At 44.4% G+C, this 18532-nt stretch overlaps 1 protein-coding gene across 2 annotated transcripts in view; it reads left to right on the top strand.

Annotated features, from left to right (window-relative positions):
* Positions 1-18532, top strand: part of SERTAD2 (SERTA domain containing 2) — an 84634-nt gene that overhangs the window by 42392 nt on the left and 23710 nt on the right. The window lies entirely within an intron of this gene.

The following is an 18532-nucleotide window of genomic DNA, read 5'->3' as shown; positions in this document are numbered from 1 at the left end:
TTTGCTTCCCTTTTCTTCACAACCTCTGTGGGATGCCTCTGGATTGTGACTTGAGGGCAATGGTGTAAATTTTGAAATACTGTTTGTATGCGTACGACATTGCTGGCATCCTTTTGGGTCAGAGGAACTGCTCTAAAATATGGCAAAATCGTCAAATGGCAAGAAAGCCAAGAATGCTTCAGCCCATGCCAAAGAAAATCCTGCAAGAGGGAGAGTTAGCTGTGAAAATTTACCCTGTTGCTACGGAGCACATTTGGTTGCATATATCATGTGAGAGAGGAATGATTGAAGCAGTATTCCACCTGGTAAATGAACAGATAATACATTTGCCCCAGTTACAGGACAGCTTATACATGCATAAAACCTGAGACACCTGGCAGGTACTGTCTGTTAATGGTCAGGTGGGGAAGCGGATAGTTTTTGAATGAATGGGCTCGTTGGACAGCAGGGGAGGAGGAAATTGCCTATCTGTCTTTAAAGTATTTCTCCTTCTTGATGCCATATGCTGTTAAGGAAACCAGATTTGGGGGCATTAGTTCTGGAAGCAGAAAAGTTTCAACTTCCCACAGCAAGGGTGCTTTCTCCTTACTTCTGCTCCGGATTGATGCTGAGGTCCTGAGGCTGTGACACTGTGCTTTCATTTTGGCCTCTTACTTCCCTCTGAAAACTCAGAGCCAATACACATTGAAGGATTTAGGATTCATTCCTGACTTTCTTACAATGATTTGCTCCTCCTTCCCCCCTCAGTCACTAGACATTGCACATTCCTCCCAAACCAAACTTCTGTAGCTCAGAAATAGGTCACACACCACCACCTGGACAACAGGCATCGCTTGCGTCATCTGTTGGTGTGACGTCCGGTGAGACGCAGAGCGCGCTGAGCGAGCGCTCGGTTAGCAGGACTGGCTTTCTCGGAGAGCGGGATGTGAGAACGCCCCTCGTGATACCTGCCATATGGGCGTTCAGAGATGACGGGGAAGAGAACTCTGTTTACAAAGGAAAAAAAAAACAAACAAAAAAAACAAAACACAAAACCAAACGGAAAAGGTGTAAGCTAACTCCATCAGTGCTCGGATTTTCTGCTGGCTAGTTTGGATGATTTATAATGGTATACAGAGCTTTGTCACCTTTATGCTGACTCGTTCCAATGCTGCCCAGAGGTCGGCCCGTTGGCCTGTAAAAAATGAGTTGTTGATCTATGTTGCTTTTCCTAGTGACCACGGTATTGGGGCTGTCGTCAGTCCTACTGCAGAGCTCAACCGGGGGCCGGAGGGGGCTGCCTGGGATATTCACTCAGTCTCTCAGCACTGGTGACTTTATTTTAAGCATCCTTATAACATGACCCTACGCAGGGCATAAACAAATCTCCTTCTTGCTTAGTGGGTAGAAGACAGCAATATCAGCTGCCGGACTTTTGTAGCCTTTGCTCAAGAATGTGATTTCTTGTCTATGTGGTTACTTGGGGAAGCTCGCAGGAGCGGAGCACGCTTTCAGTTTTTTTTCAAATGGGGTTAGCATGGAGTAACAGGGCCAGTTGCTGCAACAGATTAGCTGCAAAGGGGATGGACCCAATATAATTAGCAACAGAGACAGGGGTATCTGCAAACGTGCGAACATTTTCTTAGGACACTTATGTTGTGCTTCTCCTTCCTGAGAAGTGCTGAGAACAAATTGTTACAGAAATGCAAAATACATTGTCTGTTTTGGGTTGAGGCAAGAAATGAGGGCCCTATAGCCTGGAGAGACGTGTGAGTCTGCGTGGGGAAAATGCACCTTAATTAGATGGGTTGACAGATCCTGTTTCTCCTGCTCCTTCCGCAGTTTGCCCCGTTCAGTCTAGGAAACGCCTCTTGAATTCGCCCACCGTTGCCTGTACGGTAGGCCTGGCACGCTCACCTAGAGTCCTCCATGCCATACGGCTGGATGACACCAAGACCCGGCTCGTGACCTGTTTGGCTGGATGGACAACTTCACCCTGGGAGGGGAGCCCAGCACATCCCGCGCCCTCCGCACACCATGTTGTTGATGCTTATTCCCAGCAGCAGGCTGGTTTTTGGCGTGGAGAGGACGGCCTCTCTCCCGGCGGGGCGCGTCCCCTCCTCTTGTGCTGTGGAGCTTGCCGTGCTGCTGTTTTAAGCAGCGCTTCTCTGAAAGTTGCTTAATAGACACACTAGGCTCTACTTTATCTTGACAATACACCCTTTTCTTGAGAGAAATGAGAAGTTTCAATTTCAGTCACTAGCCTGTTTTTCATTAACCTGTTTTAGTCAGCAAGTCGTGGCTTTACTGTGCCACTCTTTCAAACTACTGCTTGTAAGCCTAACGAGATGGTGGAGCAAAACTCCTGTCCTGTGCAGAAAAAGAGAAGAGGCAGTTTTACCCCAAACGTTAGAGGAGACTCGGTCAAATTAACACTACAGTAAATGTCAAATATTTTGAATTTACAGGGTACTTTAAGCCTCAAGTAGGGGGCGAGGGGGAAGGGATTGCAGTGAAGTTAATAAACCTTTTAAAACTTTTGACTTAATCTTTTATTCAGTGTTTGTATAACTCAGTTATCTGCTAGTTAATACCAGTATTTTTGATACCTCTCCAGAGCCAATACACTGCAAACCTTCAGCCCTGTTGGGTATTTGTGCTACAGCATATTTAATAGCCATGACAACAATTCAACAATTGTATAGCAGCCTCCCCTCCCTGTCTGAGCTTTGCAGGCACCAGAGTGTCTCCATTGGAAAACCCCTAAACATACAGTTTCAGCCAAAACTGGTTTAATGATAGTCTACCGAGAGCTTGACAGGCTTTAAAAAAAAAAAAAAAAGCACTTTTTTCCCTTCTCCCCCCACCCCCAATTTTTTCTTAACTTCTTTGCTTCTTTTGAAAAAGCTGCTGCTGTAAAATAGAAGGCGAATTAAAAAAAAAAAATTGCTTTAAATTGCTTAACAGGCTTGATGAGACAAAGACTGGTGTGTTGGAGTGGCTGCAGGGAGCTCTGCGGCTGCTTTTGTATGATTTCAGAGGTGAATTTAGATGGCTGGAAGATAGATGGGTGCCAGATGCAGTTTGACACAGATTCCGGCAGCTGCTCCTGCGCGAGGTTTCATTAGCAGCGAGTTAGCCAGCAGCAGAGCTCTAGCGAGGCCCCGAACACTGAAATGACAGCAAGAACAGTGAAACAATACAATATTCGCTAAGTGATTTTAATCTAGGAGATTAAATGACACCCAGTCGGTTTCCTGACTTAGAAAGCCAACACAGTATAAAGCTGTTCATGGCACTCACTCTGCCCAGGCCCTTGTCACATATATTTACATTGCAAGCGCTCCCCCGACCCCCCCACCCTGAAATGGGAAGAGAAGGGTTGATTTTGTCACAGTCATATTTTTCCATCCTAACTGTATAATGTGTTTTTAACTGCAACAGGAAATACTGGCCTCGCTTCGACAAATGCTTACATTGGACCGAAGAGCTCGCGTGCTCCTGCTAAGCACAGGCATAACTGTTTGAAAGATTAGGGCCACGGTCTGTAAAGTGAACAGCTTCCTTTTTAATAGATGGGCAAGTCCCAAAATCAGGAAGTCATTGGTATTTACGGGCTTGGGGAATTGGGTTTGGTTTTAAGTAAACCAGTGTACTACGATGGATGACTTGACAGAAATGGCGGCGGAGCTGCTGTTCTCCAGGCAGCTGAAGGTTTTTTTGTGGAGGGACACTAAAGGTTGGGATTTTGTGAAGGGAGAGAAAACGTAATCGAACTTATTTGCAATACAACCCAGGCTGACTGTGGTTAAAGATTCTTCTAGGGGAGCTTCATGGGCTGTATTTTGGGAACCCTCCCTGTGGCACGCTTACTATGAGGTTATTTGTGTTTTGTATAAACTTTTTGTATTCCTGATTGCTTTAACAAGTGAATCCCTGACTAGAAGAAGAGGTTTTCACTCTGTTAGTTGGGGGAAAGCATATAGGGAAATAAGTAAACAAAACCTTTTCTTCTATAGGTGCCACCTGAATATTGTCATTACATATTTAACTGCTGCTGTCAAACTACTCTGTTCACTTTGAGTCATTTACTATCCTCACAGTAAGCAAACAAACCAGCTTGCTTTTTTTTTCCCAATTAATATGCAAGTTGGATGTGTATGCGTTGTTTTTCAATCTCAACCTTTGTTTGTGAACGTTACAATTTTGTGTCTAGATGCCTTTGGTAAGTACCCCATGCATGGCTTCAATTAAGCTTTCTATATCGAGAAAGTATGCCTTAATTTATCAGGTTAAAGATATCTCTGTTACATCAGTTTGTTCACAGTGTGTTGTGACCTAATCAACTAGGGATGTAAGCCATTTCATGAGGAGTAATTACTCAACAACAAAAAATGTCTCTCTTTCCTAATAGCTGTGAGTGAGTTGGCTAATTGGAATCCATTTTGGTAGTGGCAGGTCAGCAATCAGGAGGTGACTTTGCTGGCTGGCTTCTAGGTGGGAGGGAGAAGCCGGCAGAAGCAGAAACACAGAGCTATAGCTTCCCGAGGCCGCTGCGAGAGGATTGCTGCCATTCGAGAGCTTCATATTGGTGCCCCATGCGCTGAGAGTGTGGTGCCCTAGCGCTCTCCTTTACTGATGATGCTGTGACATGGTTTGGTCAAAATCCTTGCCTAGATGTTTTCGAGGGAAGGAATTTGTGAGTGGGTTGGAAGTGCAAGATCTGCTCTCAAGACATGCAGAAGAGCTCTGGTTTTATTATTATTACAGGGGCTAGGGGGTTGTAGTGATGACATTATCATAGGACAAATCTTCTCCATTGGCCTGGTTAGGCCTTGGTCAGGAGATGGTGTGAAGTTTAGGGATGTTGGCTCATTACGTCTCCACTTGGAGTAATTTATGACAGTGACAGAGCAATTCTTGCTTTCAGTGCTTCATCGCTTCATGGCAGCGTGGGCTGCCAATCCTGCCAGAGGTGCCGTGCTGAGGCATCTTTTAGATGACCCCACTGGTTGCTGTCCTGGTTTTCTACTTCACCAAGAGGTAGATCATTGAGGTACCTTCTATTTTATTTTTTTTTCCCCTCCTTGGCTTCAAACCTTGCTGAGAGGGAGGTGGAGAGGAAAATCCTCATGAATTAACATTATTTCCCTGGTGGGCTTTGCTGCCATTTTATCTAATTACGCCTGCTGTTTTCCAGATCACATTGTAAGCATTTGCATGAAGGGGCTTTCACTTACCTCCTCAAGTAAATTAAATAACAGCCCTTAGGCTGGGCTGACAGCATAATGTATTTTCATGTGGGAGATCAACAGCTCCCATACCTTGAGATGGGAAACGCTGAAATGACAGGGAAGCTCTGTGCTTTTGTCTTGAATTAGGGCAACTAGACTGAGTTAGACGTACTTTGAAAATGCCTGCTACTGCCTCTCATGCTGTGTAGGGAACAGTAGGAAGAGAGGGACACATGGGAATCTGCAGCAAGGGCCCTGGAGAACAGACCGTGGTTTTCGTCTCACAAGGATCCACAGGCTTACGTGCAAGATGTGCAGGAAAGCCAGGGAAAGCAAGCCTGTTGTCAGCAGATTTAAATGCACAGGCCTATTGGAAAGCGTGGAAGGATCTGCAAACCAGGAAAGATTGGAAGCCACAGACGTAAAGCAAATGAGAGGTGCAGGCCCTGCCCTGAGGATGTTTACAATGTGACTTCGTGGATGAGGAAGGCTGGACTTGTGTTGAGTGCTCTGGAAATCACAACACATGGCCTTGACTTTCATTTCCACAATAAACCATCCCGTAGTTTCCCTGTGCTTCATTTCTTCAATTTGCAAAATGAGGCAGTAGCCCATCTGCTCAAATGAGAGTCCGCTGCTTTCTTTGCCTGACCCGTTACTCCCGGCGAGTATCCAGCCCCAGGAGCTATCCTCCTCTGAATGTTTCAGAGCTCCTAGAGCCCTTGGTGATATCAGCCTCATGGGATGATCCGGTTCCTTCCCAGTCATGTGTGGTATACATCAGAAATGTACATCAACCCTTCCCTGGCTGTGGCACTCTAGACTTGAGAGCTTCTGAGGAGGAGAAGGGATCAGGAACAAATGACCATGAGGAAATGTATTTCTTCAGCTCCTGATCCAGCCCAGGCTTGTCCTGGCAGAAAAGAGGATGTTGGTAGGAAGGCAGAGAGGGGAACTCCACGTCCCCCAATTATTAGGCTTGGACAAGCCTGGGGTGGCCCAAAACTCTGGTGTCCTCTTGGGCTCTGCCTTTGCAGGATGGTTAAGTGACCCTAACTGGGGACGTGGTAGTAAGTGGGCTGGTGAGCTGCATGGACAAGCTGATGAGCGTTTAGTGAGTGAAGAAAAGGAGATGGGCCCCTACAGCAAGTAGGGAATTTAATCTCTGCTCTGACTTGCTTGTGTTGGTTGTGAGTGGGGGTCAGCAACAGGAGAGGCTGCTTAGCTGGTGGGGTGTGTCTTATGTTGTGGGGAACCTTGTATACGTGTATCACATAAGGGAAGAAAGACAGTATGTGTCCTTCTAGTTTGCGGTAGCTCTGTGGTGACAGCGACCCTCTCAGTATTATACATGTAATGTTGAAGTACCTTCTAGCTTTTGGTGCTAATTCTTCTTTCCCTGTGTCATTGGTTAGGGATTAAGGAAATCATGCAGATCACTAAGGTCTGCTTGAAGGAGTCTGCAATGACTCACTTCTGTCTGGGGACGTTTACTGAAGAAATGCAGTTGACTTGTTTTTCTTTTGAAAACTGAGATTTCTGTTCCATCAAAACATAGTTCCAGGTTGAAGGTGGCGGAGAGCTAGAAACATTAGTGCGATGGGGGTGTAAACACCTTTTAACTTGCATGTTAAAGCATCTTGGCTCTTCCAAGTAACTAGAGAACTACTTTGTGATGCATTTCTGTGTCTGAGATGAATTTTGAATGCCAGCGAGATAATGAGATTTATCAAATAAAAAGCCCGTCTTTCACTTTGTTCAAGCTTGGCCTCATGCCTCAAATACATGGAGTTTAGCTCAGAAGCAGCTTGTAATTTGTATCACAAAACCACCGCGTGTAATTCGTGATGGATGGTAGCCACTGGATACGAGAGGTTTGCAGTTGGGACGTGCTGACGGCTTTCGCTGACATTTGAGCTCGGTCAAAGTCACTGCGACAGGACAGAGGACAAGTGAATGGTTACTACCAGGTTACTGTGGGAGAGGCTGAGGAGGTGTTTGCCTTTATAAATCAGGGATTCAGACTTAATGTCCATCGTTTTTTAGCATGAACATGGATGATATTCACAATGCAAGACACATTGCTGCTTTTAACGCGTTAGGGGAGATGATTCAGGATTGATACAGCTTCTTCAGTGATCTGGTAGTATACATCCCAATATTATTATTATTCACTCCCTGTAGATGTTAGAAAGCTTTCTAACAATTCACGGTATCTCTCAAGCTCTAATCCTCTTCTCTCTCTTTTTAAAAAAATTAATTTAATTTTATTATTATTATTCAGACTCCTGCTGTACACATCCCCCAAGCAGGTGGGAGGGTGAGTTGGTGGGAGATGACTTGGCTTTGTTGGAACTTCACTTAATGCAGGGTGGGGGCAGAGAAAATGAAGCTAAATTACGCAGATCCTGAAGGCACAGCAAGTGTGCTACATCACTTGTGAGCATGACTAGAACTGAAAATGAATCACAGCCTTGTTAGACACTGTATGTGTCAGTGCATGTGGGCAGAAATATCATTCAGTGAGAGAGAGAAAAAGACAGAGAGACTGCATCTTTTAAAGTGTGCTGGTCCCACTGAAATCATTGTAGTATTTAACCTAATGGGTGAGAGCTGGGAAATGATGGGACAGCCACTCCAGGATACTTTGCTATGTTGATTTTTCTTCCTTTCTGAAAGTTCAAGAGAAGTCTGCACCTCTCAGCAGTGACATCTATTTTCTAAACCAGAAAAGGCTATAATTGCAATTTCAAGTTTGAACTCACTTTCGAGGATTTTATAATACAACCACCAAGACTTATTCTGGGATAGATTTGAATGTGGAATTGCTTCAGCCTGCGTGTTCATTCTGCATTAGGAAGCAAATTGGATTTGCTCTTCCTGTAAACTTTTGATGGTGCACGTGCACACAAACCCAGAGGTACACACATGCACACAGCTTGTTCACATATTCCAGCTACAAAAATCCAGTCCGGATCTATAACCTTGATTCTTGCAGCTGTATAACTCAACCAGGACTTTCTAAATTTCTAAAATGGAAATTGGTTTTACAGTTAGGTTTTAATGTGACAGAGCCACATCAGGTGATTGGATGGAGAGATGCTGAAATCAGCTGACCGCTAAAATCTGCTATATGCATGTTTGTACTCCAGAAGATACTTGCCACAAATAACAACATTTCTAAAGGAGTTCCCCCACCTCCTGCAGAGACCTATACGTGGCAGCTAAAACAAAGCAGCAATCTTAAAATTCCCCCCCGGCACACAAAAAACATACTTTTTCAAAGCCAGATGGAGTCAACCAGTGTATTCTTTCAGGGATTTTGGTTGTGCATTTTTAAATGTTGTGCTCAGTCCTGCAATCTGGTGGGTTTTGTTTGGTTTTTTTTTTTTAAGATGGCTCTAACCCTGTTACTTCTCCAGCAAAGCAAAGGGACCCATTTGTGGACTATTGATCAGATTGCCCGGCATTTCTGTCTTCTGGTCTGATACTGCCAGTTTTGTATGGAGATAGTCTCCTCCTGTTTCTTATAAACTAAGGTGTGTCTGCTGCATCCTAACGAGATGAGAGAATCTGACCCGAGTCTGCAATATGCGTGTTTTGGAGTTGTACTTCTCCACTAAGGGGGCAATCTTACCTGTCTGAGAGGGATTGCAGATTAAGTTTCTTCGAGGGTGAAAAGGGGAATTTATCCCCATTCTTGAAACCTGCAATCATCTTTGCTCAGCATAAACTGGAAGCTATGGTAGGACTGAGGTGTGTTCCCAAATGACACTTAAGGGAAGAGCTTGGTTGTTGACAGCACCAGACAACAAGTGAAAACTTTAAGGAATTAAAAAAAAAAAAAAAAAAAAACAAAACAAAAACAAAGAAGCCAACAAACCCAACAGATTGTTAATGCTGTTCTTCCTGAAAGCCCTGTTACAAGAATACAGAACTGTTTGTGTAGCTATTGTGAGCACTGTAGGCTAGACAGGCTCCTGTGGAAGCAGCTTTAGATGCTATTTCACAGCCTAAAGTTTAACCAGAACAAACTCTTGTGTTTGTTTTGAGGTTTTTTTCCCTCTCCTCCTGTTTATATTCCATTGGTTTCTCACCCATTGAGTGCTGGTATGGCTAAGTTTCTTGTTAATTGGAGTTTTACGTTCATTTCCTGGTTGGTCTGTGCTGCCTTTGTTCCCAGCCTGCCTTCCAGTATCTCCTAAAGGCTTTTATTCTACTCACCCTTCTGCCTGAGTCCATACTGGGGAGGATTTCCTCCAAGAGCATGTCAGAGCACCTTGTCTTGAGCAGAACAAGGTGCATCTTCTTGTATTCTCCTGCCTCAAGAGGTGAGCACTTTCAGCTCCAACCAGCTTTGCTAACAGCTGTCTCCTAGGCACTATTGCTGTTTGCCTACCAAGAGGATGAACCACAGGCTGGGAGGTGGAAGAGAACTGAGACAGGAGTGGGATCAGCGGGGATGCTGTAGTCCTATCTGCCTAACCTGTGCAGTGAAGGTGGGAATAGCCCATCAACCCAGGTGGGTTAACTATCAAAACTCCAGAAATCCAGAAATGTTTCCTCCGCAAAGCGCAGCCTGTGCTTCCTGTGTGTAGCACTTGTGTTACGGCTGGGTCAGATCCCGGTGCTGAATTTGGGAAGACTGTGAAGAAGCCAGGTGGTCTTTGCTGGTAATGTTTGCAGGTATTGGCCTATGACAGCTTGTATAATTTAAAAGCTGATGATTCTAGACACTAGCCTGAGTTTTTAAAAAGCGGCTAGAGATGTGTGGTTTCTCCTTTATCCCCCTCCCTACAGACCAGGTGCTCTGTACTTTCTGAACACAAAGTGGTTTCTGAACGTTAAGAAGCATGTAAACTGTTCACAGCTGAGGACACAACGGGGCACCTCCCCCCACCAAAAAAAGAGACAAGGGAAAAAAGAGGAGGAAAAAAGAAAAAAACACCATCAGTAACTTTTGAAAATCCTGGTCATCATGTGGTGTTCCTAGAATGTCCTTACTTATTAAATGAAATGGGAATAGCTTGTGATTTTCCAAATCTTAACTATGACTGTTTTGGGAGAAGGGCAAGGAAGGGATCCGTACTTTCAACAAGAAAAAAAGTTTTAATTACTTAGAGCAAGAACATGTTCAGAAAAGTAAAGATTTTAGACTTAATGTGCATGGAACAAAAGGCCGTTGTGAGCTATGTACGAGAGTTGCTGAGAGTTTGTATTCTGCCCTTTTTTTTCTGTGGGAGTTATTTCCTGTTGTTGACTAGAGTTCTTTATTTAGAACCACCTAGCTACTGAATGACGGCTCGCTCACAAGCAGAAAAAGTGTGATTAAAACTTGCTAGGGCTTATTTCAAGATCTCCCCGCTTCCATTTATTTAAGGGGAATCTTTGCTAAATGAAAGAAAAAAGTTCAAAACAAGAAATGCATTTCCTTCTCATGATTTCGCCCACATCAGCTGTGACAGCTAGCAAAAATGGGAGTCTGAGGACTTTCACCTGAACATCTCTTGGAAGACAATGTTTCTCTAACAGAGGTGGTTTGTTTTAGGTTGTTCTGGTTTTAAAACCAAAATAAATCCATTGAATGCCAGGCCTACCTTCTTGGTGGTAAGAGTAATGCACTGGTGTTCTTGGGGGGCAGCTCTTTCTACGAACCCCACAAACTAGAGTAGGAGTGGGAACTTGAATTTTCCCAGCTGCTCAGATGAGAAAGAGTTTCCTTTGAAGAGTACTGCCAGCAAAGAGAGGTTTCTGTCTGCTGACCTGCAGGGGAATAGTGTTTAGGTATGTGTGTGCACTCAAATTACCAGCACTTTGACATCTGCTTAACTTCTTTTGCTCTTACTGCAGGGGCTGAACATCCAGTTAAGAGTAAAGGAAAGTTAGCAGAAGAGCAGGTGGGGGCGGGGGGGAAGGAAAAATTATTTAACCTGAAGGTTAACACTACTGGACTGTAGGTGTAGGTAAGCAAGCAAAGTAACAGGGGTTTATTATGACTATTTTGCTTAGCAGGAATCCCACTAGGAATGTCCCCTGGGTGTGCATGATTAGAAAATGCTCTGGGGCATAAGGTATGGACAATCATCCCTCCTTGACTTGGCTGGCCTCTGGCTGTGAGCCTCTCACTGAGGGTGCCTATTTCTGCCCAGCTATTGCAAATGGGCTGCTGCCTTTCTCTGAAGTACCTGGCTGCTCTTGCAGGCGTGTTGTGGAACAAGAGTTATGGCTCAAGATAGCCATTCACATCTTTCCTTCTGCAGATAAAACTGATAGAAGCTGGTTTGTAAAGCTGAACCTCTGTAGGAAAGTGGATCTCTCTGTGAAAAAGAGAGGGGTTTGGGAACTTCTGCCCATCCCTTTGTGCTGAGAAAGTTCATGGTTGGGAGAAGAAGCAGGGACAGCCTCAGTGATATTTCTTGTGGTATTTTCTTCTCCTGCTGCTCTCCAGAGGTCAAACCAGAGGACGCCCTGGACTCAGTAGCAGCACCATTGATGGGGATGCAGCTCTTCCTCCCTGTTTCTTGGTCTACTCCTTTCTCTTGGCTTGTTCCCCTCTGTACTCCCATCATGTCTCTGCTTTGCTCCCCCTCCAAGGCTAAAATTAAAAGAAGGGAGAATTATTACTGTTTGAGAGAGCTGCTTGTGGCTGTCTCGGAAAGCCACCACTGGCTTTTGGGTGCAGTATGCCACATGCAGCATCTGTTTCCCTAACTCCATGCCATACTGCCCACACCATAACCTCTTTCCCCCGCTCCCCACCCTGCAAATTCTGATGCATGCCGTGTGAGATGGGGGTGACCAGGCAGGAGAGCTGCCTCTCCCCTCTTCCAGACTGCCCATTTCATTAGCACCCAAAGCCACTGTGGGAGGAAGAAAGAGAGTGTAAGAGGTGTGAAAGGAAGGGAAGGATGGACCATGATGATAAATGGTGGATTCTCTGCTTTTTCCTTTGTCCTGGTGGTAGATCCTAAATACTGGGTGGGTTTGCGGTGATTTAGTGTTATATCTTTGCTTGAGAATACTAATTAGGTGTAAACCTCTTGGCTAATGGTCACTATAAATGAACAGCTTCCTTTAAAGTGAGAGAGCATAAAAAAGGTTAGGCAGAACCTAAATTAATTTGTGCCAGTTCCCTTTTTCTTCAGAAAGCTAAAAGCATTTCTGACTGTTACAAGGGTGGTTTTAGGTAGAGTTAAGAAATACATACTTCACCCACAGTCTGTTTACCTGCATATACAATTCGAGCTTTTGCTGACTCTTAGCCATGCTAGCACGAGGGAATGTAGAGAGGCAAAATGAATCATTACCACAGACATAGTCAGTAAAAGCATCTGATGTACTCATTCACTCTTTTTTTTTAATCTCTTCTTTGCACATAATCTAAGAAATCACACATTTTGTGAAGGGTTAAAATGGAGACTTGTGCATTCACTGCATTGACTCAATGAGTTCAGTTCTATATGATCTTCATTTATTTGTAGTGGAACAGAATGGCAGTGGGAGTTTATGCTACATTTGATGTTCTTGTGCTAGGTTTTTTGCCAGCTCTTCTTTTTTTTTTTTTTCCCTCTTCTATATTTGGCCCTGCAGATTCAACTTCTGTTTTATTGGGGTTTGGGGTTTTTTTTGTTTGATTTTTTTTTTTTTTTAAAAGAAGTGGTCTAGGTCACTCACTGTTTACTTAAAATTAGACCCTCAGAAACCTCTGACTGAAAGGAGTACAGATAAACATTGTCTGTAAAGAATTTTGCACCTGGGATGGTCAGAGGAAGGATTTATCACTGCGAATTTGAATTACCTCAAAAATGCCTCTATCTTACTTGGTAAGCATTCCTTAAATCTAGTGGCTTGAAGAAGCTGCAGAAACTAGTTTTAAACAAAATGCCCAAGCCCCCCAAAGGGTGTAGGAGCGTTAATATGCTCTACAGGTTGTATTCCAGCCAGCAGAAACACCTAGAAGTGGATGCATTCATTTGGATGTCAGTGTATTAACTCATGTTTTCATATAAATAAGGATTGAAATAGTTGGGGTTTTTTCCCCCGGTAATGCATCTGAGCATGAACACATTAAACTCCAGTGACATGGTTTTAAGTCCTATATAACATATCACAATGCTATTTAACACCTTACATCAACACCGTAGCCACGACACCATTTTGGTTTTGCCCTCACAGCCTCAAACACATTGCTATTGTTGTACAGCGCTTTAATGCAACAAATCTGAGCAGGAACAGCCACTTCTAGAAGCCTCTAGTCACTCTGCTGATGGTCCCGTTTGGTCTATCAAGCCTATCTCAGCAGGGTTGAGCAGTGCTAAACATATTCCAACTTTTTTATGCAGCCAGGCCTCTTCCAGGTTTCAAGAGTGCTTAAGAAGAGTGCGGGGGGCATCTGCGCTCCAGAAATGTATGTCTCCACGTTGACGTCTGTTGGAGTAGCTTTGCTTCAGAAAAGGGCTGTAATATGTGCAGCGCACGTGGTAGGACAGATCAGTAGAGCTGCTCTCCCCTGGTGAACAAGGAGCAGGTAGTCCATCAGCATGAGGGAGAAGGTGACGACCTCTGTATTGAAGCGTGTGTGTGGCTCGCATGTTTGACAGCCCCATGTTGTTAAGATTTTCAGGCTCATGTTGGGTTTGTGCTCAAGACTAGTGGGTGGCCGAAGTCTTCTGGCTTGATTGCAGTGACATCTGTTTACACCAGTGGTTAATTAGGCCTGAAGACTGGCCATCTCTCTGTATTTTTCCCCACTGTTTCTGTGTTTTTTCTTTATTAAAAGTATTCCCTCCTCGATTGTAAAACAGAGCCTTTGGTTTTATCTGCAGATTTTTTTTTTAACTCTTAATCCACTGCCCTCAGTACAAGATGATATCAGGCCATCAGCGTAGCCTCTCTTCAAAAAAGTAACCAAGTGTTCCAGAAAAGAATGACTTGTGCTTTTTGATAGAGACTGCAGAGTGAGCACTGAAAAGGAAAGAAAAGCAGCCTGAAATTGTTTAGAACTCGGCTCAATGCAAAGTACAATCCACAGTGTCTCAAGAACCAAGACTGGAAAGGAGAGACTGTTTTAGGAGCCTGTGTATCGTACAGATGGTGTTGGTGTGAACAGTCTGGCCTGGGTCAGAAATGAAGCACATCTTGCAGGTGATACAGCCTGAATGGGATTTCAGAAAGAACACGGATGTTTACGAAAAGGCAACAAGATGTGAGAAAATACACAGCAATGGTAGGCAGCCTGAACCTCTGTCAGAGGACAGAGTGTTTCAGCTGGAGCGAGGATGATGCACACCAGCAGTCTCCAGAGGACTGGGAGTGCACAGGGAATTACAGAGAGAGGGAGTCATCTCCGTACATGAGGAATGCAGTAAAACCTCCTCTGACTAAGCCAGCTAATACACACTGTGGTTTTTTTCTTTCCTGATAATCCTGTTCCATAGTATTTCCTTAATAATTTAATATGTGAAGAGCAGCCCTTCTGAAAAGCATCTAAATCGCCAAGTGTTACTTTCAGATGAAACCTTGCCACCCTTGTCCTTGACACGCACTGGGGATTTTTATTGGGTATGACTATTTGAGAGCTATCTTGGAGTTAAGGGGTTTTTTTCTTAATTACTTAATGAATTTACCATGTGGCACAACCCTTGGTACTGCCAAGCAACAGCTTTCTATTACTAGACTCTATGGGCCTGATCCTGCGTTACTGAAGCCAAAAGCAGTATTTGGGAACAGACGTTGGCATCGAAATCTGTAGGAAGGCTTAGAATAACTATACAAAAGGGCTTAGTTGCACTCAGAATATTGATTCATGAGCTCCATGGTTTTTTGCATCTCTGTTCATTTTACCCAAGTAAGATCAACTGCCCAACTGGACGTATAATATATGATACTGCATTAGAACTAAGGCTGCATTTGGTCATACTCATTAATTAAACTGATTTCTCCTTTAGTTTTTTTTTTTTTTTTTCCTAGAGAACTAACTGAGAATGATAATTAAGCATATTATGCATTCTAGGGAACGGTGTTTCTCCTACTGCCACAAAAACATTAAAGGAGAAAAACACGAACTAAAGCAGAAAATGAAGGGGAAAAAGAGCTAAAATCGGAGTGAGAAGGGGGGGAGCATTCCTTCCTTTGGTTTTAACCAATTCTTCTGGACAATGTGGGGCAGCCTTGCTACAGTGGAAGAGTTGCACCAGAAAAAAAAAAAAAAAAAAAAAAAGAAAAGCAGCCCAGCTCACAGGTGCAGCTCCCTCCCTGCTAATGTACAGGTGCAGACTGCAGTAATGCAGCACCCCAATTTTTTTGTTTTTGAGAGGCTTGCTTCTGGTTTTGGCTGAGCCTTGCATGAGAAGAGCCCAGCTCCAGCAGGTCAGTACTGACCCCTGCCTGAGCTGGCTTGAACAGAGACAGTATGAGGTCTTAGTGGTGTTTAATCACACCTGTGCTTGTAGCGTGCTTGCTTCTTACCCATGAGACCCGCGTTGCTCGGTGGGGAGCGCTGCTCTAGTGGAATGAGCATCCTTGGCCACAGGCAGGGCCTTTGTTTAGCCTTTCCCAAGTTACCGGTGCTGACTGGGTCTTTATTTGCAAAATGTTGTCTGCTTTGGGGGCAGTGTTGGGTATTTGCCCGCCAGCTCCTGCACGCACTGAAGCAAAAACATCCAGGGAGAAAATGAAAACATGTTGTACAGTTAGCTGATGAAATCTCACAGTATTAACGTGTACTGCAATTAGAAAGAAAAAGGCCAAGGATGCAATTAGAAACATAGGAAGCAGTTCACTGCCTCTTTTTTTGAAAAACGTGAGGGATGCTGACATTCCAGCACACCAAACATTGCTGCTCTTTCCTAATTAGCACTTGTTGATAGGCAGAGATTACCTGGCAGTCTGTAGTATTTCTCATAAATTGCACTGTGAAGTCTGCTGTCTGTTTCCCCCTTCCCAGTCTTCCCAGTCTTTCATTTCTCTTTGTTCATTTATTTATCTCCAACACAGAGGAGGATTTTTGAATGATCGACAGGAGACCTGGCCTCAGTCAGGCAAGCTTTGACCACCCTTGCTCAAAGTCAGGGCTGCGCTTACACTTATGCCTGGGGCCCATGTCAGGTCAGTACCACCGTAGAAAAATGTCGTTCAGTTCCTTCTCTTTTAGCGTCTTGTCTTCTATGTGTGAGCAGTTCAAGGGCCTGTGTCAAAGCTACAACTGCACAATTAGACCTCTGCTGCTGCTCCTCGGGAAGCTCTTGTGTGCACCGATCCAAAATGGGACGCGTTTTGGGTGGCTCCTCCTCGCAGACACGCAGACTTTTCCCCCTGCTCCTGCAGGCTCTGGAAGCCTCTGGCCGAGACACACTTCCTTGTACAGCGTTTCGTGGCTCAGTTGCAGGCTGTTTCTCCACGCTTACTAACATGTTCAGGCAAACTGCATTTGGGCCTTGCAGACACCTTCTGGTCAGATTGCTCTGGAGCTGCAGAGCGGAGTTTCTTGGCCAGAAAGGTCTCGTTAAATCGGGCACGAGGCAATGTGAGGAGCAGTCAGTGGTAGGATTATTCGCCTTGTGTAGTCTAACCTCATCCTGCCACGATGGAGCCTCTGCTGTGCACGAAGCATAGGAAGGAGCTCTACTCATATCGATTCGTATCGTGACCTCTGCTCGGTTGAGAGTGCTTCTGAGTGTGGATGCAGGTTGTACTAGTTGTGTTCGGAGGAACAATCTGAGTTACAGTGTGACTCTAAACTCCTGCCAAGAAAGGCCCAGGGGAGTTACAGTAGGAAACAGAAGGAGCGGTGAGTTTCTTCTTATGCTAGTGTAAAATTGGAGCAACCTAACAAAGTCAGAGGCATTTAAAACTTGAATGACACAGGCTCAAGCCTTTTACTGCTGAGTATAACATGGCAAGATCGGGGCTGTGGATATCAGACCGGAGCCCAGCTGCTTATTTAGCAAATGTTTGTGGTTATGCCTATGGTGCCGGTGATAGCGTGCACACACCCAGGCGCAGGGTCTGTAAACCTGCTGCGGACTTTGAGCTCCAGAAGGCAGGCACTGCTCGGCTGCGTGCATCCACAGCACAATTACGCAAGGCCAGATCCTGCTGTGTTACAAATCTGGTGTAAAGGAGGGCAGAATGTGGCCCTGAAATTCAGTGGATCTGGCATGTAAAAAAACCCAAAACATCGAAAATGTACAAGTACTAAAAAATATTCTGGCTGGCTTTTGAGTAGGCTGAAGCCCACTGAAGAGATACCACTCAGGCCCTTAAGAAAACCAATCTTTTTCTTTTATTTACTGATTATTATTTTTTGTTCCAACTCTTGCAATTTCAAGAAGAGACTTGTTTCCCCAAGTAGAAGGATTCCCCAAATTTCAGCGCCTTACTGCTGGAAAGTATCCAGCCAGGGGAAATTCTGGTTTTCATTTTTGCCAGCTCCTGAGCAATTCGCAAGTCACTTGTCAAAATTCAGTAAATGGTTCACGAACTGCTTTGCAGATCTGATTCAGGGCTACCTTTGTACTGCAGACAGAGGATGAGAGAGCTTGGATCTCCTCAAAGGAATGGCTGATAGCAGGGGTGGGAGAGGTGTGCTGAGGCCTCCAGAACTGGCGAAGTCAAACGGCAGTTTTTAGATCTGATGCCCTTTCCTCCCATTTTAGTGACTTCAGCAGAGTATTATCTGAAATACCAGTCTTGGTGTTTAAACCTCAATTAGATGGGGTCTTTTCAATTATAATTTCAAGAATCCATAAAATCATCACTTAATTTCCTTCTGTTTTGGCAGATTCACTATTTTAATTGTGTGGTTTTTTTCCTTTGTGGATTTTTGACAGATACAATTTCCAGGTTAAAGAGATCTTCCCTCTTAAAGTATCCTTCTTTTAGTTTTGGGTTTTCTAGCTGAAAATGGAACTTAATTTCTAACAAGACCATCAGCTTGATTGATCACAAATCATTACAGACCATTTTGAGCATAATACGTAAACGAGTCGTGATATTAATGACTAATAATCGCCTTTATGTTAGGTCTTAAAGCTTTATTGTCCCAAAGTACAACCGGTTGAGTGGAACATGAAAGGCCAGAATGATCCGAGATGCCGCTGGGGCTGCAGCCAAAACTGGAAGGTGTTTGAATCGCCTTTTACAGCGCCGGCTGGGATTACAGTTCCTTTCGAAACACAGTCATTGAGGTAACTTAAAATAATCGTCGTCTTTCCAGATAGCGCCTGGTGCCGAGCTCTCCCCCCCCCGCCCCTCATCCCCCCCGCTTCCCCCAAGTCTTCGTGCTCTCGAACGTCTCCGTTTGGCCTCATTTTTGTGCT

The sequence above is a fragment of the Strix uralensis genome, chromosome 3 (genome assembly GCF_047716275.1).
Source record: "Strix uralensis isolate ZFMK-TIS-50842 chromosome 3, bStrUra1, whole genome shotgun sequence".
Classification (NCBI taxonomy): domain Eukaryota; kingdom Metazoa; phylum Chordata; class Aves; order Strigiformes; family Strigidae; genus Strix; species Strix uralensis.
This window is presented reverse-complemented; position numbering and strand designations above follow the sequence as displayed.